Here is a 25901-nt window from a genome sequence, read left to right on the forward strand (position 1 = left end):
TGCCTGAAACTTAAGTGGCTGTTACTCAGAAGAGACAAGACAATGGAATTTACACAGGCAACTGTGTAGCTTAGATGCACTGCATACTGTAGTGGCACAGATATTTGCTTATGTATGGATAGGCATGTAATCGGTTGGATCCCTGGATTCTCTCTTGAGCATGGGGAAAGGTGTAGAGGGTCTCTAAGCCTGTCCATTATAGGTTTTACTATTGCACTTTTTCCCTTGACGGGTAAGGGATTTCAGTGGGGGTCATTGGTACCAACAATTTTTGCAGAAAAGAAATCTCTGCACCTTCTTCTTAGAAAGACACATGTAGCTTCTTTTCTCTGTCTGCTTCTTGATCTTCTGTAGCTAGCAAAGTGGCTGGGATGCAGGTAGGCAACATTCCCCATCAGAATGAGACTACTGATTTCAGAAAAAGATACAGGCAGCCGTTGACTTACGACCACAATTGGAACCAGAATTTCTGTTGCTAAAAAGCAAGGTATTTGTTAAATGAGTTATGCCCGATTTTACGACCATTTTTGCCATAGTTAAATAAATCATTGCAGTTGTTCAGTGAACCTTGTGGTCACTCAGTGAATCCTGCTCCTCCCCCCCCCCATGTTCTTTGCTTGTTTGAAGCTGACTGGGAAGGTCATAAATGATGACCATGTGACCCCGGGATGCTGAAACCTTTGTAAATACATGCCGGTTGCCAAGCGCCCAACTTTTGATCACATGATTCTGAGGGATGCTACTATAGTTGTCTGATTGTTAAGTCACTTTTTTCAGTGCTGTTATAACTTTGAAGGGTCACTAAATGGATGGTTGTAAATCATACCTGTACTAATTATTTATTATAGAGATTATGGTTCAGGAACTAATTGAAGATTGGAGACAATAGGAGAAGAGAATACAGAAAAGATTCCGACTCCTTAAACTTATAGGCTTACAACTAATCTTCCAGACTTGGGTTGATTTATTACCTGCTGAAGCCAAGGCTGCAAAGGCACGGTAGAACTGGTCTCCCTTTCTATTTCTTAAAACGTACCTGAGAGAGAGAGGTAAGCTGATTGGTTGCTTAGATTTTCAATTTCCTGGACTTTGCTGGGCCCTGCCCTCTATCTAAATTGACAAATTTAGTTTTGATTTATTATCTCTTTTCTATCTGAACCTCATGGGATATTTTCTCTCTCCTCACTATATAAGACAATGACCTCCATAAATAGGAGTCAAGGCAGGAGTCTCTGCCTATTCGTTCTGATATTAATACCAAGACCTCAATCCTGTCTCTAAATAAGTCATGAAGAGCAAATGCTAACATTCTGACCTTGGACAAAAAAAGAGTCAAGTTCTGATTCTCATATACCTTTATACCCGTCACACTAAGCCATCATGTCACTGTTTAGCTTTGACTTACTACGCACTGTGAACCCAAATATTATGTTTGGCAGATATAGCTTTTGGTTTAATATACTGTACAAACTCAACCAATTGCGTGGAATTCAATGAGCCGTAGTTAAGCAAGGTTAAGAGATGTGTAAGTCCAGTGACAATGAACTTGGGCCAGTCAATGTCTTTCAGCTTATCTTGTCTCAGTAGATTGTTTATAGAGAGGAGGAGGATAAAAATGGAGTTAGGAAATCTGCCAGGTTTTCTGTGAAGGGTCATGATAAAGAAAAAACAGACATTCTGAGAATTGCTGGCTATTCTAAATACACTTGCTTTGTTTCCTTCTTCAGTAAGCTTATCTAGGGTTTCTCTCATATCCCTAGATGGCTAATGCCACTAGCTATTCAAAAAAAAAAGGGGGGGTATTGAATTATCCCTTTTCCTTCTATTTTGGCTAGCTAAGAGGAACTGTCAGAACTTGAAGAACTGCTTGGCTCCCTCTGCATCAGCCTCTTGTGGTAAAACTGCAGAGTTTACAGTTTTGAGCATTTTTTCAGATATTACAGATTTGTAGATTTGGATTTTGCTCCACTCATTGAGTGTTGTGGCCCGCCAGTGGCCTGCACGGATTGTGGCTGATCCCAACGACGAGGAGGCTGGTGTGGTGTCGCGCCAGCAGCCTGTGCAGCCGGCGCTTGAGTCGGACAGCGAAGAGGCTGAAGAGGATGTGGTGCCAGAGGCAGAGACTCAGCCAGGGCCTTCAGAACCTCCAGAGGCTCCTTCAAGTGAAGAGAGTGAAGTGGAGGAGCCTCTTCTCAATGCTGGAGCACGCAGGGCTGCCAAAAAGCAGGAGTGGCTACTCAGGAGGAGGTCTCCTCGAGAGTAAGGCTTGGGGCTAATTGGCCACTCCCTTAGCCTATTTAAGTTCACTCACAGATAGAACACACTGCTGGAAACAACATTTAATTACTACGCAGAGCATTTTGAGAGTGAGTTTCTTGTTATATCTTGGTTTCTGGGCTGGTTGCCAACCCTTGTTGGACTTTGTTTATTCTCTGTAATTCATAGCAGGCTGATAAGGACATTTGCACTGGAAGCCTGCATTTTGGAAGGGGTCTGTTTGTATTAAACGGAATTTTTGGAGCTTTGTGTGTGTCACACTCCTTGGGATCCAGAGCTGGGGCAGAACACTGAGGTTGGCTATTGAGATCTTCCAGAATATAGGTGGAATGGGTAGGAGAGGTGCTAATTGGTAATGGTTTGATGAATCATCAAACTTGCTCACCATCCTGCTGCTGAAAGCATTGGACACAGCATCCATGGCTGACACTCCTTTGGATACCAATAAAGCAATAGAACTACTGCGGTCGTGGTTCTTGTTTAGCAACCCTGCTCTAGCCGTGTGCAAATGGTTCCCTGCCACATATACATGTCATGCTGGGTAGCCCGATACGACACAAGAATGTTGCCCTTTTATATCTTTATTTATTAGTTTATTTATTAGTTCAATTTATATGCTGCCCTTCTCCGAAGACTCAGGGTGGCTTACAATGCACTTATAGCAGTAGCCTTCATTCTTTTGTATATACCTGCTTATTAGGGCTTTTGGCCCCCCATAAGCGGTGTTTCTACAAAGTCAGCTTCTGTGGAATGGTGGAAATGATGGTTAATCAGTGTCAGGGTGGATTTGATTTAAATCGAGTTGATTTAAATCACAATTTAAATCACTAGTAAAAAGGCTTGATTTAAATCAACTCGATTTAAATCATAATTTTTAAAGAGCAACTGTCATCTCTGCTATTCCTTTGACCCACTGTTGACTCACCGATAGTCCCAGTGTTGCAGAATATATAGCCTCATGCTACATAACTAAGCTCCATTTCATGCTGAATAAACTAAATTATTTATGTATCTTAAATAGAAAACTATCTTATGATAGATTTTTACCCCCAAAGTTTTTTTATTAAAATAAATTCGATAAAAATCAAAAAAATCTGATTTAAATTAAAAAAATCTGATTTATTTTGATTTTTTTAAAAAAATCATTGATATCCACCCTGATCAGTGTAAACACCCCCTATCAGAATTTGCAAGCTGAAAGTTAGTGCAGCTGTTTGATTTCTGTAAACTTTGTTGACCTTGTACAAGGGTAAAATTGTGAAGCAATTGATCAAACTCTGTTATTCTGTGCCTCCCAAATGGACATGGAAGAAAGTAGACTCAGTGTTTGGGAAAGGACAGGACAGAAAAGGAAAAGGGGAAAGAAGGAAAGAAGAAAAAGAAATCCTAAACAAAAGGGTTGCTTGTGATTCAGCATTCTTTGTGACTCCATTTTTTTTTATCTTTATTCAACTTGGGTTATGACCCAGAGAGGTACAGGTAGTCCTCGACTTACAATCTTTTGTTTAATAGCTGTTCAAAGTTACGATGGCACTGAAAAAAAACTGACTTATTATCATTTTTCACACTTACGACTCTTGCACACTTATGATTGTTGTCCCCATGGTCACATGATTAAAATTCAGATACTTGAGAACTGGCATGTATTTATGATGGGTCATGCTGTCCTGGGCCATGAGATCCCCTTTGGCAGCCTTCTGACAAGCAAAGTCAATGGGGGAAGCCAGATTCTCTTAACAAGCGTGTTACCAACTTCACAACTGCAGTGATTCACTTAATAAGTGTGGCAAGAAAAGTTGTAAAATGGGGCGAAACTCACTTAACAACCATGTTGCTTAGTAAGGAAAATTTTCAACTCAATTGTGGTCATAAGTTGAAGACCACCTGTATTGGAAGAATGGCACAGGGTGGAGCCAAAAAAAAAAGATGGGCTGACTGGCTGCAGCCAATCTAGCCTCATTCTTGAAGCAGGCATTGGCAGCTGCTTTTCCTATGGGCTAATGAGTTGCTGAAAAAAGGACAGCAAAACCAGAGGAATCAACCTGTTGCTTTGCTTACAATCCTTTGCACATGGACAATCAGGAGGACATCATTCAGATTAGATGCAGCAGATACAGAATGAAAATCAGCAGTGGAGCAACCAATTTTATGCAGACCTTGTTTCCTGCTGGTTCAAGGATGAGTGGAAAACAACGGAAGGTGAAAGGCCCTCTGGCTTTAACAGAGGTTATCCAAGAATATTTGAGGGTCTGAGATGATGGAACAAACTCCCAAATCAAAACTCTGTTTATATTTATAACAGCATGCTTATCCGGGGTCATTATAATCACACCTTGCATGATTACGGTAATTCCAATTTCTAGCTTCTCCTGATACACTAAACTAAAGTAAACTAATTTTAATCTAATTACACTAAACCATAAACTGATTAAATGCCCTGGGTTTGTACAACATGCCAAACTGAAATGTGGCTAGCTAATTTGTAGTTCAATGTTTCTACAAAAACAGCTTCTTAGTATCCAAGGTGAGCTGAGTTAATTTGGCATAACGAGACAGAAAATCCCACAGGTATTTTTCCTAATCCCTGACAATAAAAATCCAAGAACGACAAACGAAAAAAACCCAACCATTTATACTTCTATTTCATGGCATCAAAAGCACTTGTCAGTGCTAACTGCTTTTGAGCTGTGGTGGCGCAGTGGTTAGAATGCAGTACTGCAGGCTCCTGCTGACTGCTGGCTGCCAGCAGTTTGGCAGTTCGAGTCTCACCGGCTCAAGGTTGACTCAGCCATCCTTCCGAGGTTGATAAAATGAGGACCCAGATTGTTAGCGTCAATATGCTGACACTGTAAACCACTTAGAGAGGTCTGTAAAGCATTGTGAAGCAGTATATAAGTCTAAGTGCTATTGCTATTGCTTTACCTTAACTAATGGTGAAGCTAGTCCTAATTTTACTTTGACAGCAACAAATAGTAGAATAAGATTCTATTCAGTGAATAGAAGTCTTTGAAGATGCTACACAATCACACAACTGTGACACTTAGGTCTTTTGGAGGGAGTCTTAATGATGCTACCTGCTATGTTGTTGGGAGTGGGCACTGAGGACTCCTAATAGCACTTCTGAAGCTAATCCATGTACGGAAATAGAATGATGATTCACGTGACCAGGAAGTTAACTGGAGATACACGATTATTGATGTACAGATTTTTGTGATGATAGTTTCCATACCGATAGCTCAAGCAAAATATCTTAAAACAATGAAGTGTACCTATACATATAAATTTCCTTTTTATCACCTTGTAATCCCTTAATTTGTGATAGAGTTAAGGTGACTGGCTGGAGCTGAACATTTACTGGCCAGATGCCCTTCCTGACACCACATGGAGTTTGCAGCAGATATATTTTCTCTGCGCCCTGAGAGAGAAACATCTGTTACCTAGGACTGAACTCTCAAACTTCCGAGTGGGAAGTAAGCATCTTCACCACTAGATCACTACGCTGCTCAGTGTACATATACATATCACTGCATTAAAAAAAAAACCACACACACAAAGCCTTATCCAAGATAAGTGATACCTTGTGGAATTTTATTATGCTTTCATGTGTTTAGAAAGTGTTGTGTAAGTCCACAACAGAAAGAACACTTTTTTTTAGAAAAGCTAATCCTCTACTGAAGAGTACCATTATTTCAACAAATTTGTCCTCAGAAACTGTTCTGTCACCTTAAAACATACAGGTGGGTGTTTTAAGGCATTTTAAAAACCTGTCCCAGTCAAATAGACTATATTAAGAACACAAGTGACAGGGTCAAGCTTTGAAAATCCTAACTAGCCCAGAGTTAACTTAGATATTTCTCCTTGAAGGAATTCTTCATTGCTTTCAGATCAAGGGATGACATCATTTTACAAATGCACAGCTCAAGAGAGCTGTTGCAGCTGAACAGCACTTTAATGGTTGTAGATTCAACAGTATGGAAAGTTCTCTCTAGTGTAGCCTACAGATGTGTAATATAGTTGAATAAGAGCCCTTCGATCTTCTCTGTGGCAATCTTCTCTGAAATAAAGAAATTGTTTTTGGGTGTGTATTGGGATGGAATGTACTGATTGTAAAGCATGAGCGTGTTCTTAGTTATACTGTATGTATTGTGATTTATGTGACAGTTGATGAGTAAGATTTGAAAAACATACAAATTATATATATATATATTTAAAAAACTATAATCTCAAACAAGATGAGATGTTGATTAAGAGATTTAAAGTAAATATCTAACTGAAATATAATATTCCATGGCATTGTACTCCTAATATAAATATACTAACAAAGCCTTAACCACACTTTGCCATTTATTAAGTAAACTTCTCTCAATAACAACAACAAAACAACAACAACAAGCTTTTTATTTCTGAAGCTCCTTCAACAAAGAAAAAGCTTTGTTACATAACAAGGCTTTATTAGGAAATAAAGAAAAGTTGGAATTATTTGTTCCTCCTTCCTCTTCCCATTGAGGGATTGATAGTTGTAAAGAAAAACATATCTTAGAGAAGGTTGAAAGAAAAGACCAGCATTCTTGATTAGAAATGCAAACTTTCAGGGAGGAAAATCCATCTATCCATGGAAAAGGCTGACAGGAAAAGATGCAATCTTGTTTTGTTTTTCTTTATAAACAACCCAAATAGGATTTCTGGCTGTTTCTTCCTAATCTGCCTTCTAAAGGAATTATTATATAACGAGCCAAGGATTTTGTAGGGATTTTAAGCTTTTTGACAGTTGAAAAATATGCCAGACTTGAAGCTACTGACTTGTTTGTATCATAAGCTCTGCACATGGGTTTAAAGCTTTTATGTGTAAGCCAGTGGCTCCAACTAAACACAATGTTGGGTAAAATGAGTAAGGAAAAGAGAGAGAGAGAGAGATCTTTACTACCCTTGCCTGATGCCAGCCTATAATATTGCTTTGAGTTTTCCTTTTCCTAAGCAGTTAAAAGCTATTACATAACTAAGTGAGTGAAGGGTCAATATTCAAGTACTGCATCTGTACTTTAGGAACATTTGGAAATAGGTACCTCAGAAGGGATGGGTAATACAAAGTCAGATTCTGTGTGTAATGTTTTAAAATAGCTGCATCGTTTTCCAGGATCTCATAGCACTTGCAGAAGATAGCTACATCATTCTGAGGAAAAACATAGCTGCTTTAAAGAGCTGCAGACTGATTCTATGCTTGCGCTCCCAAGTATCTTTTTCTATTTTTCTTGTTAAATACGGCATTTTGTTTTAATAGATTTGAAAGCTGGATCAAGATAAATATTTTGAAAAAAGCAAAAAGAAAGTGCGAAACAATTTATATGCTATTGTAAAATCAAATAAGAATGTTTAGATGATCTTTTATTAGTATTACATATAAAAATGATCTTATCTCAATTTGGCACTTCAAAACCATTATAAAAATTAAATAAATAATTAACAAAAACAGCCAGTGTAATAAGAAACATCAAACAGAATGAACAATTGATAAGTTTGGGAATTGTATGATTTCTAATAAGAGATGTAAAATATCCTGTTATTGTATACAAAGCAAACTCTATATTTTTAGAGATACAAAGTTTAACTATGTTTAGCTGCCAAGAAAAACTATTCAGTCTTTAAAATTTGTTTCATTCTAAAATGAACTATGTTCCAGAACTGTTGGACTTTATAATTTTGTGACCAAATATGGAAGAATGGTTTAAACTGATTATTACATTTTTGAATTATGTATTTTGGCTATTTCCATGTTCTGTATTCTTTGGCTTATTTGCCTTGGTTTCTTAGCTCCAAATAATAACTTGTTTATTAGAGTTGTGTATGCTTTGAAAATAATTCAGAAATGCTTGAAATCTCTTCTGATGGGCATGAAAAGAAGTTATGCGCCTGTTATGATATCTAAGCATTTTTTCCCAAGCTATTTTCAAACTGTGCATAGCCCATAAAATATATAATTTCTGCAAATGTTGTGGTTTTCCTAATCTGTGGATCACAATATATTAGGGACATGTAGACTTCAAAAGACATTGATATATATGTTTGAATATATAAGTTCAATAATGTTTCCAAAATAATATACCTAGACTTGAAAGATTTGATGCTTGTGAACAGTAGACTGCATCCCTTATTAGTCCATCTGCCAGTGGATCCCAACCTCCTTTCTTTCTTCATGTGTTATGTAGCATAAAGTGTCTTGTGGAACATTTACCATTTTGAAGAATTTCCAGCCTACGCTTGACATATAATCTTCCAGACACATGATTAAATACTTGAAAATGCTTGACTCAAAAGCAATTTTGTGGAAAACCAGACGCAGATATGTTTGTCATGAAGTAGACTCTAGTTCACACAAATATGTGAAATAATATTGCTAACCTTTAAAATGCCATATTTCTTCTGTAATCAACTAACACGGCTAACTCTCTGGAAATATAAGAGTAGTTTTTTCACTAAAAAATGTGATATTTCTCTGAAATCATTTTCCATGAAGCAATTGTACCTGGAGATTCTGAAGACGTAGTCTCTTTGTGGAAACATTGGTAAGAATAGGCAGTGCATATAGAACTATCACCGATTTTGATAGTCACACAGAATGTGTCACCAGGATTTCAAATGATGTTAAGTGTCACTTTGTTCTGTAACATATAAATATTAAAGACTGAGGACACCCATATGGGATCTTTGTACCAGTTAAGAATCAAATCTACATTAGTCCAGTTACATGACAAAAGTTTCATCCAGGAGTTTGTTTTTTGTTTGTTTGTTTACTAAATTTGTATGCTGCCTATCTCATTGATATAGACATTCTGGGCAGCTTACAATATAATAAATAGTAATAGATAATACAAGGAAATTAAAATTAGGAGAGTTAAATAGAAAAGCTAAAAACCAAGATGGTGGCTGGTTTGAGGGCGGGAACCTTCTCTACCACTGTCAGCCACTATCAACATAGCACATCCCTGTTCGGGCTCAGATCAAATGGTAGGACCAGATTTTGAGGCTTTTCTGGAAGGCCAGAAATGTTGGGGTGGACTTTACCCAGCAGGAGAAGGTTCCAGAGAGTAGGGCCCACATCAGAAAAGGCTCTTCTCCTGGTCCCGGCCAGCCAAAATTCTTTGGCAATGGGATGCAAAGTAGACTTCTTCTGCAGAAACGAGTGGGGCAGACTAGTCCCAATGGGGTAAGATGGCTTCTCAGAGTTGACTCAGTTTATTGCTGGGTTGGTAACAATGTATTTGGAATTGCAATAAAGCTGGTCCTTTCACTTGAAGCACTATATCTTTGCTAGGCATAGGAGTAGTTCTCCTACTGGCAAGAAATCTGGCCTAATCCCACATTTTTTGTCTTCATCTTCCCACAGAGATTCAGCATCAATAGCTTTCTGAGTGTATCGAAGTTAGAAAAAGTTGGCACCACCGCAGATCCATTTCAAATTGTTTATGGTGATTGTATGGATGTTTTCTCATTTTCCCCCAATGCAGGCATTCTGGAGCTTCTGCATTTTGGCAGCAGAATTCATGGGAAAGTTTGATTCATTAATAGCAATGCTATTTGTTGTTGTTGTTATTATTTTCTCATATTATTGGCTCATATCCATTCTAAAAGCTTTGCCTGCCATGTTGGCAAAGTTTAGCTTGGATTAAAAAAAGAAAATAAGACGCTTTGACAACTGTAACTCTGTACTCAATAGGTCTGCATCTCATCTGGAAGGAAGCCAAAGAGGTCATCAGAAAAACAAGAAGTAACAAGGAAAAAAAGCTTCCTTCACTTCAGTGGGTGGCAAAATTGCAAATGTAGCAGTGCATAAACTTTCCTTCTACAGTTAATGTTCTCTGGTTGGTTCTCATTTATGTTGAAAGGGCAACTCCATCAAAGCTTTCTTCAAGTCTGGAAGCCAGCAGAGCATAAAATAGTGATGTCTTCCTATACATTTTGTCAAATTCATACAGTACACTTGAGTGTGAAGTCTTTCTTGCTCTCAGTCTTGCCCTTTTCTTTTCTCTAGTTTCATTTGAATGGCATTCAAAGACAAAAACAAAGAAAAGGACTTGTAAAAATGGAATATATATTAGTAGGGGATGTCAAACCACTAAATGTATATACCTGGTTATGAGCATATCATGGACCTACATGGAGCTTCATTTAGTGGGAAATATGATCTAAGAATTCAAGTGGGACATGTAGAATACAAAAGGTCAGCTTTTGATCTAAAGCAGGGGTCTCCAAACTTGGCAAACTTTAAGACTTGTGAACTTCAACTGGCTGACGAATTCTGGGAGTTGAAGTTCACAAGTCTTAAGGTTGCCAAGTTTGGAGACCGCTGTTCTAAAGAAAGAGAACAATTTCTATCATTGAGATGTTCCTCTTCTCATCTTTTTTGGAATATGCTGAAATTGATGTTGAGTAATACTCAAGTTCAATACTATCATCATCGCCATCGTAAGACTAATAATATTCCTAATAATTCAGAAACTGAAAGTTAGGCTGGAAGTGTAAAATATTAATATTAAATCTTTGTCACCGACAATGAGATTTCTTGTAATCCCCAGACTGAAAAAAACAAACAAAAAAAACAGTAAAGCAAGCAGTAAAGAAAACAATAAAACCCTCATTATGTTGCTTTTTCTTTAAAAAAAACCACTCAGCACAATTTTTAAACAAGGCATACAAGAAACAAAATGGAAATTGTGGTGCTTTGTGTGGGTAGTAATGGCAAATCTCTTCTTTTTCTTTTTATCTGGGTTTTTTTTTTAATCATTCCCAGGATTTCTAAGGCAACACTTGCAATTTCCCCAAGATCTCGCTTTAGACTGCTTGCTCTCGATTCAAAATAGTAACACATTTAATTCTAGGAGATTGATATTCTTTAAAATCCATGTGGGTAGCATAAGTGATAACTCTGCAAAAGAAGCAAAGTTTGCAAATGTATGCAAAGTTCACTCTCTCCCAACCAAGTGACTTCCCTGGAGGTTTGCTTGGTACTTACGGAATTTACCGATTGGCTTCTGCTAATACTCAGGCTGGGTAAAAGAGAGAGGAAAGGCAAAAACTGAAAGCTCTGTGAAGGTTCAACAGAGGCCTTAAGTTTGACATGTGGAGGTGTCTTAGTGCCTCCCAACTTATTATCCATAAAAGAAACTTGGGTACAGATGGAGACTTAGGGATTTTGTCTGTGTTCCTTTATTTCTTATTCTGCCTACTTTTTGCGTTGATTGATTGTGTTCCATCAAGTGTTGATTCTTAGTGACCCCACAAATAAGTGCGTGATTCTGATCTTTGTAGGTATGGACACTTCCCAGCATTTGAGTATCTCTTCATGGCTACTCTATCAAATACTAGTATGTCACCTATTTCTTGACTGTTGATTTCTGTATTGTTGTTGGTTGATCCTAAAAGGCAGTAGATAGCTACTACTTTGGTATCTTCATTGTCAATTGATTAGACTGATTACTTTACCTATCATCATGAGCCAAGGTGGCGCGGTGGTTAAAGTGTAGTACTGCAGGCTACTTCTGCTGACTGCTGGCTGACTGCAGTTTGGCAGTTCATAATGTTACCAGGCTCAAGGTTGACTCAGTCTTCCATCCTTCTGAGGTGGATAAAATTGTTGGAGAAAATATGCTGACTCTGTAAACCACTTAGAGAGGGCTGTAAAGCACTGTAAAGTGCTATATAAGTCTAAGTGCTATTGCTACCATGACCATGACCTTTGTTATTATTACTACTGTTAGAATAATTTTTGTTTATAAAATCATTAATCTCAGGGTCTCTTCTTTCTTGGATTTGTTCCCTGACCATGTGGTTACAGCAACATTTTCCATATGACCCTCCTCCTGGCAAGATGTAGCTTTCTGTATGCTTAGCTCTCCTGCCTACTTGTATCTTTCTTGTGCGTAAACCTTTCAATTGTATTACAGTAACAACAACAAAAAAGTTTCACTATGCTTGGTTATCTCTCTGGGTATAGAACCTCAAATTTCTTCCATTCCAACAGCAATACACTAGGCTAGGTCTTGAGTCTAGGTTCCCACATTATGCTATCCCATAATTTAATTCTAGTTTGTCAAATAAGCCATTGTTGGCTAGTCTTACACATAATGATGAGCCCTTAGCTGTAATTTACAAGGCCAAGTGGTCATATTCTCATCACATGTAGAGTTCTGAAACATACTGTAGGTGGCAACCTTACAAGATAGTCCTTTTTAAACACATATACATATAATCACTGAAAGTGAGAATTCAAAAAAAAACTTGCCCATTTCAAAGTTTTTTTTAAAAGTAAAGTGGATGCTCCAAATTGGCAAAAAAAAAAAAAAAAAAAAGAGAGCAAGAAAAAGTATAAACATTTTGGTCTGTCTCGCCAGTCATGGCTTCAGCAGCCCCTGTGCAAGTCAAAATACGGAGAGGCAAAAAAAAATTAATTCCTAGGCTGAAAAAGATGAGCCACCTCTGATGTAAATCATGGTGTACAAACCACTTAGTGGGTGGAGGATGATGGGACAGACTTGCAATTAAGCTAAAAGCAAACAAGACATATTAAAGCTAGTATGTTATGTGAATCAGATCAAGGGCTGGTACAGTATTATACATCCCAAGATAATATTTTTAAGCATGTTTTGTTGCATAAACCACAGTAGTCCCTTTCATATGAAATCATTTCACATTCATTAAGTTAAGGTCTTAACACTTCTGCTTACAGTCGTTTATCAATGCCGGCTTCCCATTTTAAAAAAATTCTGTACCCAATTCAAATGCCATGTTTTATGCAAGAACTGAAGACTAATCTCTCATGTAGCTATTCTGATCCTGTGCGATAGCAGAGCAGCCCGTTCTTCAGTGATGTCTGCTTGGCAAGACTGCTGTGCTCACAGCTTTCTTATGCTGGCAGGGTGCACCAGGCAGCGAGGAAAAAAGCTGATCCTGATACAGCAGTGGCAAGAGATCCTTGCTGGTGTAAGCTTTAACCCTGTCAGAGAATCATCGCCATTGTGTGGGGTGAGAGAGGAAGAAGAGCTTATGTAAGAGGCTTGCCTAAAGGAGGCTGTGGTGCTGTACAAATTGCTGATTAACTCAGAGAAGAAAGTTGTGTTGAAATGTGTACTCAGAAATGCAAAATCATGATGTGGATGCAGTTGCTTTCATCACCTTGGACTTGAATATTGTGTTGATTTTGTGCATTGTACACATAAAGCTACTTGATTTCTGCTGGGTGTAAACTTGATCTTAGATGCAGTTAGTTATCACGTTAACACACATAGTTGATAGTTGTAGGATAAACTTGGTTTCTGTGATTCTCTATCTTATGTTGTATCTTGAAAAAGGTAAATAGGAGACAGAACAAGTGTTACTGGCTATGGTATATAATGTTTCTCTTACAATAGCAAATATATCTCTCCTCATAAGAACTTACTAGCCCTAACTACCCCTTCTTTCAAATTAGAACAATCAAATCATCTGATTAAGAAGCCTGGTTTCTTTAAGCAAAATGTACTGAGTTAGCTACAATTGACTGGGTTAACACATCATGATAAATTTTGTGTAAAATAAAATGGTTTGGGTTCACAAAACATGCCAAACCCAAATATTCCGCACTGCAGGTTAAGATAATCTATGGACTCAGATCATTTCCATATTAGCAATTTTTATGTGGTCTGAAGTCATCCAAACAATTTTGGCAAAACAATAGTTGATGATGCTATCAAGACACTAAGTCACAGGTGAGGAACTGGCAGCAGTGATAATGAAGGAGAAGGTGCAAAATATGGTACTCTACAGGCGAAAAAAAATAGCTGAATGGATTATTTAGCTGGTAGAGAAAATAATCCAAAAGTTATTTTGTTTCCGAATTTCATATTCTGAAGCAACTTTATTTTTTAAAAAAATATTATTGGGTATCCTTAGTTTTAATTAGTTTGATAGATGGCAGTAAACAATATATATATTTGTTTTAGACAAAAATATGTAATGGGATGTTTTGAGATAAATATATACAAAATATGCTAAATAAATAACAATCATAAATCTGGCAATGGCTTACAACTAGAACTGTTGTAAAAAAAAAGGAACTGAAGGCTTGATTTTGGTTGCACAAGAATCAGCTATTTGAACTAATGCTTTTAAGGCCAGAATTGAAAAACCATCAAATGATTCATTGTGCAAAGAAGCAGAAGAAAAAATAATCATATACTTATCTGGAACAAGATCATACAAACTGATTATAAACAATGACATAACACAGTTGCCAAAAATGATTTACTGGAGTAAAAATTATGTACCAGTAGGAACTTAGAATTGAAAAAGTAGCCCAAAGTGAAAAGTTTAAAATGATGGAATTTCCAAATACAGATTAAAGTTTTCATTCATAACACATCAGATATACAGTAACTGTTGTTGAAAAGAAGATAGTGTGGATAATTGATGTGGCAATACCAAGGGATATTCTAATAGCAGACAAAGAGTTGGAGAAGATCACAAAGTATTAAGATCTAAAAATCAAAATTGAAAGAGTATGGCATAAACCAGCCATAGTGGTCCCAGTAGTTATGACTACATTGGGTGTAATGCCAAGAAAGATTGGGCAATGCTATCAAACAGCTCCTACCTATTCTAGGTCCTTAGGAACAAGTTGATACGCAGATAAAAATGCCAAATCCAGTCTAAAAATCTGCAATGAACCATATAATAATTTTAAAAACCCAGTCTAAACATCTGGCTGACTGTGCAACAAACCAGAATAATAATAATACTACCACCAATCTGTGTGCAGCCACCAATGTAAAAGAATTAGACTTTGCTGACAAGGTGAATGCTGGAGTCTTTAATCTTTGATATAGAAAAGGGCTGCAGCAAGGTAATAAGTTACACTACCATAGTTTGCAGCACAAGGCAGCTGTTGGGTGTTAGTGTTTTTTCACTTTGGATAAACACAGCACACTCAAGCTTTTAGCACAGAAAAAAAAAACCATTGGTTTTGAGTAGATAATAGCCTGAAAATTTGTCAGATTATTGACATCAATCCCAAATTTACCAGTTGATTATAACAGTGTAAATACTTGTGAACTCTAAAAAGCCTATTCCTTTGGAGGAAAACTCATGCTTCAAAGACGAGAGGTCAGATACATTCTTTTCTCCAAAACATTGCCTAAAATCTGGATGAATATTTGAAGATACCATCTCACAATCCATATCTGTAACTATGATCGGATTACAGGGAAGAGGCCTGTCCCTTTAACTTGGGTTACTGGGAGAGATGAGACTATCCGGAAATCTCTCTTATAGGCAAAATAAGTCCATTACTTGACCATATTATTTAACCGCCACTCTTCCTTTCATATCTTGAGTCAGGGCTAGAAAGAAAAAGCATTGTTGTTCAGTCAGTCAAAAATCAAATTCCCCAAAGGATTAATACCAGAGACACTTCTAGAAGTGTTTAGAAGTCAAAAACTAAAGCCCTAGTTAAAGGCTCAGCAAATCAAGACAAAAAAAGACCTATAGTCCAAGTGCCCGAAGATCATGCCCAAAGAAATGCCCCCACCCTATTGGCCTTCCGCAAAGCGGTGAAGACCTGGCTCTTCCGGCAGGTCTGGGGCCGTTGATCTCGTTATAATGATCTTGCGAGACCCGGCCACGAATTGGAGTGCATGTGTTTTAATGTTTTTAAAAATTTTAATGTTTTAATGTTTTTCTTTTAATATTTTTAATGGGATTGTTTGCATTGTTTTATTCTTTGTTGTAAGCCGCCCAGAGCCCCTTGGGAGTTAGGCGGCATAGAAATGCGACTAAATAAATAAATAAATAAATGCATCAGGTATAAGTGTGATCAAGTTCACACATCATAGACTTCCTTTCTAGTAATAAGTTACTCTTCAAGAGAACTCTGTATATTAGAGGGTGTAATAGCCCCACCCTTAGTTAGCTGGCATTTTTAATTCCCTTCTCCCTAGTCAGGTCATCCCCCTGGTTCCTGCAAGAAATTGAAAACACTAGTTTTAAAAAGTGTATTCTTCTCCCAACTGTTGCACATTTCTGCTTTAGATTCCCCATTGTGGATTAAAAATCCCCCATTATGGTAAACTACTTTGTTGTTCTCAAGGACAATTATGTTTTTGTGTCTTTCTTTTTCTTTTTTCTTTTGTTTCCTTTATAATCTTCACAATTGTTAGCATGCAAACCACAACAGATATACCGTCAGAAGTATCTGATTCATCTCTTTTAATAGGATTTATAAGGATATTTTAGAAAGTTGTGTGTGTAGCGCTAACCCTCGTAAGGGTCGCTGGAGCCTGGGTTCTCCTGGCCGTCTTCATATGGCTGTCAGTCCACCCTGGTCCCTCTCTGATGCACCTCTATTTGCCAGGGTCACGTGATGGGGTGGTGATCAGCCTCCTCTCAGCAGGAAGGTCATCTGGTGGGGTGGTATACAGGTGGCTGGTGGACCTTCTTCCACTTTCTCTCTCTTCACTCTCTCTTGAACTGCCTGTTGGGCTCTCCTTCCACAGCCTCTGCTCTTTCGTTGTTTCCTCTGCTTGCCTCTTTCACTCAAACTCTTCTCTTCCTCAGGCTTGCCTCACCGAAGCCTCGCCTATCCTATCCTCTTCTCTCCCTTAGGCTTGCTCCACGGATACCTCTCCTATCCTATCTCCTTATCTCCCTCAGGTTTGGCCCACAAAAGCCTCTCCTATCCTATTCCCTTATTTCCCTCAGGCTTAGCCCACAAATACCTCTCCTATCCCCTTATTTCCCTCAGGCTTGGCCCACAGAAACCTCTCCTATTCTATCCCCTTATCTCCCTCAGGCTTGGCCCACAGAAGCCTCTGCTATCCTATTCCCTTATTTCCCTCAGGCTTAGCCCACAAATACCTCTCTATCCCCTTATTTCCCTCAGGCTTGGCCCACAGAAGCCTCTGCTATCCTATTCCCTTATCCCTCCTTTTCTCCCGGTATCCCTTCATATCCCTCACCTTCCCGCTTTTTTTTTCTAGCCAAGCCCCTCCTTCCTTCTCTTGCACGCCCTCTGTCTCCTCCCCTTCCTCCCAAACCCTCCTTTTATTCCATCCTCCCAGTGGTGGGTTCCTCCTGGTTCGGTCCGGTTCGGCCGAGCCGGTAGCAGTGACAATATGATGTCACCGAACCAGTTCTCCCCTCCCCCCGCCCTCCCACACACCCACATTATTCTTACCTTTTATTTGGTCCCACCCCCAATCTATTGCTGCCTCCTGAGTCCCAGCTAATGACTAGAGGGAAAAAAACTGTTTAAACTCTTGCCGTGGGGCTTCAAAGGGCCGTCCTACAGCTGATCAGTCTTAAAAGCAAACAAATGAGTTGGGTCGTAACTGCGAGGACTGGTCGTAAGTGCGAGGACCTTCCAGAAATGACTCTGACCAGCTAGCCACACCCACCTAGTCACATGACCTCCAAGCCACACCCACAAAATAAGCCACACCCACAGAACCGGTAGTAAAAAAATTTAGAACCCACCCCTGCCTCCTCCCCCCGCTACATGTGGAAAAAGGGACATTTGATGGAAAATTGCTTTTTAGAGGCATTCAGTTTTTAAAAGTATATATTGTAGAATAGTGCTAAACAAAATAATTAGAGCAAGTAATGTAAAAGTTACACTCAAATTTCATGACTTTTAAAAAATATCTGTAGAAAATGTGACATAATAAGATAGTAATAAATACATGTAAGGTGGTAGACAGGAAAGAAAGAGAGGAAGAGTTGAGATTATTATAGTCATTTGTAATATTACAGTCATTTGACCACAGTGATGTTTAGCCACAAAGGAATATATGTATGATAAACATTCAACAGATTTTCCTCAGCAAGCCAACCCAGCGATACTTAAAGTTATTCATCCCTCTAGTAGAAGTCAGCAGCTGTGAAGAATTTGGTCACACTCGAGTCAATGCTCTTTTATCAATCTGCTAAAAGATAACCTGTATAAAATGTATTCTCTCTTTCTGGAAGATACCTTAAACTAGGTATTGTAACCAAGGCATGAGTGTCTCTAAAAAGAATGGTACAGAAAGATGTATGTCAAGCCCAGAATCAAAATTGACAACATGTGCCAGTTCTTCCAAGCTGAATTCTTTATTGTTTCAGACCTATAGACAAAATCTTGCCAGACTGAAGATTCCACTATCTACATACAATATACTCTGTGATTTATTAGGGAGGGGCTGTCTTCACCTTATTTCTCTCACGCAAAATATCTGGACTGAGTTGCCTCTTATCTTCTGGAATGCATCCCCTCTCTCCTGGGATTTTGAAATAATTGTTTTGGTCAAGCAGGTTTCATACAGATGGTTCTTCAAAGTTTTGGAGTAAACTGTGGTGTTGGGCATTCAACAAAATTTTGAGTTCCAAATCTTGACAAAGATTCTATGTCACAATTTGCCAAAGACTTTCCTTTTATTTATTTATTTTTTCCATTAAATTTTTATGCTGCCCATCTCCCCTACAAAGTGAGTCTGGGCAGCATTTTTACCGTTGTTAGGTTTATTTGTTGTTTGTCAGATATATATCTTGAGTCAATCAGAATCAACTCTGCGGTTTACTTGATAGAATTTTAAAAACTACAGTAAAAATTATAGAATCAATTCTTCCCCATCCAATTAATCAATAAAAAATTAAAATGTTTGGTCAAGTGTAGCTTGAACACTCAACAGAAGAAGTCATCTTCAGCATCATCCTGAATACCATCAGAGAGGGACCATCTGAACACTACTAGGAGATTGTTTCAGAGGGTGGCACAGCTCTGGCTTTTACTTTGCAAAGGTGGGAGTTTAAGAATAGTTTCGCCTAAAACCTTTTGTCATTGTTGTGTTCATTCTGCATTTGCCAGGCAATCCTCAATGTATCTTGTTGCCAATCGATAAAAGACTTTGTAGGTCAAAACTAGCTCTTTAAGTTTCACTTGGGAGCCACCAAGAAGTTAATCCAATAAAGTTTGTTTTATACCAACTGTTAATTTACTGTTAACTAATATTATTCATCAGCCTTGTCCTGCTTCTGCACTGCTATTATGTTTACTTTTTTTTTTTAAAGGAATATATAATTTTGAATCCAGATTTATATTCACAAAATCCCTGGAGTCATTAAAGTAATTTCAAAATTTAATAGCTGATTTCTTTTTACCCTCAAGCCATAATGAAACTATTTTGTCATATTTCCATATATTGACTCCAACAAATTAAAAAGGCCTAAAAGCTCTTAATATTGTAAATTACTAGTGTTGTTTTCATGCTGATTGTTTTTAGTTTGAGCATAAAATAATTTGCTGACAAAAATCAGGCTGTCAAATTGACATTTAGATACTGTATATGTCGTCCCCCCCCCCTCAGGAGAGCAGAGTTTTCATTGCAAAGTTATTTTTGAGCGGCCCTCTGTTGAAATTCTGCATTTGACCAACTGGAAAACTTGTCTTTCGGGTTTACCAAAACTTTCCTTAAAAGTCTGCATGGCATTAATTATGGCTCTTTTAGATGTGTCAGCTTTTAAACTCGTAAGATTTGATTCAAAACATTTGACTGCGCAGAAATTTCCAAACCATTAATCATTAGGAACCGTGGTGGCACAGTGGTTAGAATGCAGTATTGCAAGCTAATCCTGCTGACTCCTGATTGCCAGCAGTCTGGCAATTCACCAGACTCAAGGTTGACTCAGCCTTCCATCCTTCTGAGGTTGGTAAAATGAGGGCCCAGATTGTTAGGGGCAATATGCTGACTCTGTAAACCACTTAGAGAGAGCTGCAAAGCACTGTGAAGCAGTATATAAGTCTAAGTGGTATTGCTATTACTATAGCTATTAATGAACTAAAAGCTCAATTTTGCCATTATTTCATATATTTTGCAGAGATTTTATTGCTTATCTCAGTGCATATATACAATTGGATATACAACTAGTCTTCAGCTAGCAAATACATTTGGGACCAGCATACATACTTCGCTTCTATGCTTTTGGTTGCTAAACGAAACATCATGATCATCAAAACATCATGTGACCGCAATTTAGAATTTTATTTTCAACCTCTATATCACAGGTGTCAAACTTGCTGCGTCACATTGATGTCACGTGATATATCGCTACAGTTTTTGCCTTCGTGGAGCTGGGGTGGGCATGGCTGTGTGACACCTCTGCTCTATAGTAACTCTGCTTGTTGCAAGCCAGATGTGAAGTCCAAAAATGGTCATCACATGACCATAAAATGTTGCAACAGCAAGCCAGGTGCAGAAGACCCAAATGGCGATCACATGTCTGTAGGGTGCTATGACAGTCGTAAATGCGGGGATTGGTCATAAAGCTATTTTTTTCCTACTTCAGATGGTCACTAAGTAAGGCAGTAAGTAAGTAAGTGAGGCCTATCTATGGCAAGTTCTTGTCTTCTCCTTTATGCTGATTAAAGCTAATCTAGAACCTGTTTAATGGATTCATTTTAACCTTTGAATCAGCAATTTGCTGGACTTTTAATTGACATAAGATTGAAGATCAATGGACTATATTTTCTCTTGAAATATTTGGGTGCTTTTAAAATATATTGTGGATGGCATCATCTATAGCCATTAGTAAATGTTGGTTTAAGCAAGGCTTTATGGTAATATTTGGAAGATGTTCAACAAGCCTTTTGAAAAGCCTCTGTGTTTTTCTGCCCAATTTTGTACTGGCATCATCAAAGTAAAATCTGATGAGATTTTTAACATAAATATTGCTCATCAAAACTGCAGTTTTAAACATTGAATAAAAATCCTGATTATATTCTCAGCTGTTATAGAAGAAAAACCAACTAGATTCCATAAAAATAAATTTTAATTCAGCTGCTGAGTCAATTCTAAGCCCTAAAAACATACCTTTTAAGACTTTATCAATTATGATGAAGTCTTTTGCATTTTTATTTATTCATTGCTTTTTATTGTTTGGCAAAAATATATGTTCAACAATATGAGTTGCTGAAAATTGTGAGGGAAGATGATTGTCAATATCAATTCCTATTTTTCTTTTGCAGTTCAAAGGCATCATCAATATTATAGCATGAAAACTATATTAAAATATGAATTGTAATGTCTTTTCTGTTATCAATTATTGAAGGCACGAACACTTCCATCCTTCTGAAACTTTTATTATTGGTAAATGTCACTTAATAGTAAATGTGGGGGTTTTATGTTTTTCCTTTCCCTCTCTCCCCCCATTAAACTTTTTGAGGCTTTATTATTTGCACCAATCAAATTGTTTATTCATTCACTGGACAGGTGGACATTTTGGCCTTTTTATGGACTCAAACTATGAATGCTTAATATATTATTGTCCCAATTTTTATTCTTAACAACTAACCATTTATATTTTCTCTTGAAATACTGTGGGTGGATTTGATGCCAACAAAGTGGAATTTGGATGAGCTACTTTTCGTAGTGAGACTTCTGTATTCATCACTATCAATGGTCCATCACTCTGTTCTGTAGTGATAAATTGGTTGGTTTTGATTTGATTCGCTTCACTTTAAGAAAAGACAAAAGCGGGGGGGGGGGTCTTTTTGTTTCAAAATCACAAAGATCAACAAAAACTGTTGTAAACAATCTTTTGTTATTTCCTTGCCCTTCCACAATGCACATTTGTTCTTCTCATTAACAAACTCTTCCTCCTTCATTTTCTCTCTACTTGTTCTTCATATTTCTTTTGCTAGCAAGTCCATCTTCTTGCTCAGCAATCTCTCTCTTATTCATTCTTCTCTTTCTCCTTTCTTCTTCTACATCCCTCTAATAGCTTCCCACCATAGATAGGACAGTGGGAAAGGCACCACAAAGGACAGTGTTATGGCCTGCCAGCTGCCAGCAGAGCTGGTGGCAGACTTGGACAATGAGGAGGTTGGGGAGGAACTTGGGCCAATTCTGGAGTCTGGGGAAGGCTCTGATGGATGCTCTGCGTCGGACGCAGAGTTAGAGCCAGGGTCATCCGACATTTCCCAGCCACCAGAGAGGCAGCTGCTTTGGGAGGCTGATATGAGTGAGGAGGAAGAACAGCTGGGGCCTGTTCCAGATGCACGTATGAGGTGAACAACGGAGGACAAGGAGTTGACTCGGGAAGCAAAGCACACATGGATGCTGAATGGCCCCTCCCTGGCTAGGGAATAAATCGAAGGAAAGAGGAGTGGTTGTCGTAGGAGACAACAGATCGTATTTCTGAAGATTTTGCTTATTGTGTTTAGTGCCACAAAGACTGCTTGCCAGAACTTAATTTGCAGCTTTTTGACTGGGAGCCTTGCAATTATCGCAAGGAACTGATAAGTCTGTTACTGCAATTAACTCCTTGAAGGACAATTGCCTGGACTTTTTGGTGGGTGAATGCAATTAATTCACAAGAGGCAAATAAAGAGGGGTTTTTGTGGGATAAGGAGTCTGTTTCTTCCATCTGTTAAGACTGGGTCAGAACAGACAGTGCTAAATTGTGCATTGTGACCTTGTGATGGCACACAGTGTCATAATGCAAAATAATGAGGGATTCCAATAGCCTCCTTCAGTACACCCCTGGTTATAATTCATTAATGGTTGAAATGTGTTTGAATATTAGTAACTCGGGTTGGTACTTAGGCTGTTGGTTTGAGCTCCGAGCTTGGCAATTTGGTTGCAAACATTTCATCACCATTCGAAGAGATACAAACATCCGAACAAAGAACATTCAGACTAATTTGCATCTCATAAAAAGGTATTTAAGGACCTGTGTTCTGACAGATGAGCACAATTCAGAACGTACTGACCAGGGGTGGTATTCACTTACCTTCGCTACCGGTTTGCAAATGGGAGTGCACGTGCCACCTTTGCGCATGCGCAGGACCTTCTGCGCATACACAGAGCATCAAAAACGGGACGTGATGATGTCCGGGCAGGTAGGCGGAGCCTTCTGCAGCCGCCACTAGTTTGCCCAAACCAGATAGAACCAGCTGAACAGCACCACTGGTACTGACGATGTCTCCTCGAATGGTGACGAAACGTTTGCAACCAAATTGCCAAGCTCGGAGCGCAAACCCAACAGCATAATTCATTAATCACTGAGTAGGAAATAGAATGTCTGTTAATAGATGTTGATACTCCCAGAACTGATACCTAGGAATGGAACTAAATGCAGTTTTGAAATCTATAAAGGTTGTACACACCACCTCTCTAGTGGAGTTCAGTGGTGGGTTGCTACTGGTTCACCCCGGATCGGGCAAACTGGTAGCAGCGGTGGCGGGAAGCTTCGTCTATCTGCCCGTATGTCTCTGCACAGGCTCTGCACGTCCATGAGCGAACCAGTAGTGACGTTCAACTTTAAGAGTATTCTCTCTAGCAGCCATTATAAGAATTTTCAATACAGATCCCTGATACAAAGTTTGCTTATGATGTTTAATAGACACTGGTTTTTAAAATTGAAAATGTGTTTTATTTTTAAAATTGAAAATGTATTCTTTTTAAAAAATATGAATTCCTTTTTAAAAATTAAAATGTATTCTATTTTTAAAAATTAACATTTATTTTATTTATTAAATCAAATTATATGGTTTCCCAGTCAGCACATGACTCAGGACAGCGAGAGAGAGAGAGAGAGAGAGAGAGAGAGAGATTTGATTGATTTCTGGTTTGCAAGGGTAAAAGCAGGATTCATCATTTTAATTAGATTTCAGTGATTCTGGGAAGATAGTCTCCTCTCCTTCTGGAGCTTTCCTCAGCTTCAGTTGTGGAACAAGTTTACGTATCTCTGTAGATGTAACAGAGAGCCATCTGGTAATAGATTTACCTTAGGTTCAATTAGGGGTTTATTCCAGAAGTTACAGTAAAGATGGAGCTAAAATATTTCTTCCAAGCATCTGTTGAACTCCCACAGTGAATGCTGTGTCCGTTGTCTAATGAACCTCTTCTAATCAGATGCCAGAAAACTGCAGAACTTTTCAGCTTAACAGATGAGGCTATTTGTTGCCAATCCTCTCTTGGGATGGTCATCTTTTCCTTTTAATTAAAACTTAATACTACATTTAAGAGTGGGCCTGTCCGTCCGTCCGTCCTGTCCCGTTCCCCCCCACCCCCATTCCTTACAGATTAATTTCTTATAGCTGGCTATTAGGACCTTTTTTGTTTTCTACCATTTATGATTGCAACCACTTGCAATTGTAACCTCCTTGAATATTCTCTCAACAGGACAGTGCTAAGTTTTGAAAATCTACAGTTGTCCAAAAAGCATTTGTGTTGAATCCTGATATTAATTGCAAACTGAAGTTGGTGTGATCTGTGCAAAACAGTTTTCTGCATAAATGAAGATCGCCTAACCCTCATATATCTCTTCTCCATTGAACTAATACTTGTACATAGGTAAATGTATATTATAAATGACCAGCTAAAGATCTAAGGTTAGGATCATGATAGCATTCAAGTTTAAATTCTGAACTGCTTGATTAAACAAATTTTGTGAGACTAACATATCAATGACACTGGCTCTTTACCCAGACTAAAGTATATTTTCTGGTTGTGTCTGATTGTCTGCTTAAAATGATTATATTCAGTTTATAAACCATTTAGGCAAGGCATAATCCAGCTGTATTACAAAACACATCTTGAGTTCTGACCTGAAGTGCAGTTACCACATCACAATCTGTTTGTATATTGTTAAGCCATGCACACAATCTGGTGTCATTTCAGCTCATTAGAGCATTAAGGTCGGCATCTATAAGTACTTCTCAATCAACACTCACTATACTTATCATTCCGAATTAACCCAAAGCTCTTTCTTCTTTATTATTAGCTGTCATTTTAGAGATTGTCAACGAGAAATATAGATATTAACATAGAATTTAACTTTAATTTGACTAAGTAGTTAGAACCAAACCAGCATAGGAGTCTCATAGTCTTGATTATATAATTGAGATAAATAGGTCTAACCCAGGGGTGAAATGCTCCCGGTTCGGACTGGATCACCCCATCCGGTAGCGATGGCAGTGGGTGGTTCAGAGAACCGGTAGCAAAAATCCCTGTGCCTCCCCCCCTACCATGCCCAGCTGAGCTGCCCAATCATCAGAGGCTTTTTTTATATATATACTTTTAAAAGTGTTTTTTCTACAATCTCTTCCGATGAAAAAATGCTTTTAAAAGTAAAAAAAAAAAAAAGCCTCTGATGATCACGTGGCTCAGCTGGGATCATCAGAGGCTTTTCAAAGCATTTTTTTCTGCAACCTTTGGCCTAAGAGGTGGTAAAAAAAATGCTTTGAAAAGTCTCTGACGATCCCAGCTGAGTTGCCTGATCATCAGAGGCTTTTCAAAGCATTAGAAAAAATGCTTTGAAAAGTTTAAAAAAAAAAAGTTGGCCACGCCCACCCAGTCACTTTACCACCCCCCCACCAAGCCATGCCCTCAGAACCGGTAGTAACAAATTTTACATTTCACCCCTGGTCTAACCTTAAAAAAGTGTGGTCCCCAACTTTTCTGTCTTTGTGGACTAGTAGTGGTAGTGGAGGTTGGGGAGGAGAAGGGATGGTTTTGCATGAGCCCCTGCACATATGGAGCTTCATATGTGAGTGCACACACACACTGCTCATGCCAATGCAACTGCACAGACTCATCAGCTGCTTGTGCGGCCCAGTTCCA

General features: G+C 38.3%; 1 protein-coding gene across 2 annotated transcripts in view; it reads left to right on the forward strand.

Moving 5' to 3' along the window:
* Positions 1-25901, forward strand: part of MARCHF4 (membrane associated ring-CH-type finger 4) — a 161947-nt gene that overhangs the window by 8390 nt on the left and 127656 nt on the right. The gene's annotated exons all lie outside the window — the stretch shown is intronic.

Source organism: Pantherophis guttatus, chromosome 1 (genome assembly GCF_059756535.1).
Source record: "Pantherophis guttatus breed Tessera chromosome 1, ASM5975653v1, whole genome shotgun sequence".
Lineage (NCBI taxonomy): Eukaryota > Metazoa > Chordata > Lepidosauria > Squamata > Colubridae > Pantherophis > Pantherophis guttatus.